The 1,075-nt window shown below is 49.8% G+C and overlaps 1 non-coding gene across 1 annotated transcript; it reads right to left on the bottom strand.

Annotated features, from left to right (window-relative positions):
• Nucleotides 1–729: 729 nt before the first annotated feature.
• On the bottom strand, nt 730–836 carry LOC143950465 (U6 spliceosomal RNA). Its single transcript, XR_013265836.1, has one exon. It is a non-coding gene; the product is annotated as a U6 spliceosomal RNA (small nuclear RNA).
• Nucleotides 837–1,075: the final 239 nt, after the last annotated feature.

Genomic DNA, 1,075 nt, shown 5'->3' with positions numbered 1-1,075 from the left:
GTCTCTGACCATCTCCTGTACTATGTCTGCAGTCTCTGACCATCTCCTGTACCATGTCTGCAGTCTCTTACCATCTCCTGTACCATGTCTGCAGTCTCTGACCATCTCCTGTACCATGTCTGCAGTCTCTGACCATCTCCTGTACTATGTCTGCAGTCTCTAATCATCTCCTGTACTATGTCTGCAGTCTCTGACCAACTCCTGTACCATGTCTTGCATAATGTCTGGGAGCTCTTTCTAACACACTCTCTAACGGAAATCCCTCTCTGTGGGCATTAGCGGGACCCCCCCTTCAGGTCCCATTAGTCTACTCATTTTCTTTATTGTTAAAAGATCATGGGAGGATCCCAGGGTAATAAAGACTTCTTAGGGGAGCATCTCCGTGTTTGAGTTGTAGCCATAGAAACATTTGTAAAGGGGAGGAGTTAGTAAGATGGCCACGCCCATGTGGGGGGCGCCAGAAATATTTCTGCACCCAGGCGTCTGTGACCCTAGGATCGGCCCTGCATGCGTGCCAGGTAGGTAGGTCCGTGTAAAGGTCAGTGTGTGTCAGGCAGGTGAGTTTAGTGGTCAGCATTGATAGGCACTGGTAGCCAGGCAACCAGCAAGTGAGCTTACTCCCTACCACACAACAACACAGCCCAGCCAAAAAAAAAAAAAATGTCCGCGCCACATACACCCCCCTTGGACTTTAGGTTGAAGCCCCTGCTGAAACCATAGAGGGGGGAAGAAAATATGGAACGCTTTACGAATTTGCGTGTCATCCTTGCGCAGGGGCCATGCTAATCTTCTCTGTATCGTTCCAATTTTAGTATATGTCCTGCCGAAGCGAGGACAGTCCAATGGTGACCCACAGAGGTATATAAGGACAACCAGAGCCAGAAATGTCAGCTCATGGTGAGCCTGGTAATGATGTATGGGGGAGGGGGTGGGGCTTCTCGGCCTTTTGACTAAGATCAAGTGTAGTATCGACTATAGCCCTTAGGGGTGTCTCTGCTTCACAGCTAGGACGTTGAGAACCACTTGTATCTATCCAAGCCATTAGGTCCTTGTGGGGTACCCTCTGCTCGGCCTT

Source organism: Lithobates pipiens, unplaced genomic scaffold, assembly GCF_037356315.1.
Source record: "Lithobates pipiens isolate NorthernLeopardFrog02 unplaced genomic scaffold, aLitPip1_a1.2 Scaffold_30, whole genome shotgun sequence".
NCBI lineage: Eukaryota > Metazoa > Chordata > Amphibia > Anura > Ranidae > Lithobates > Lithobates pipiens.
Note: the sequence above shows the minus strand (reverse complement) of the source record. Positions and strands in the feature narration are given on the sequence as shown.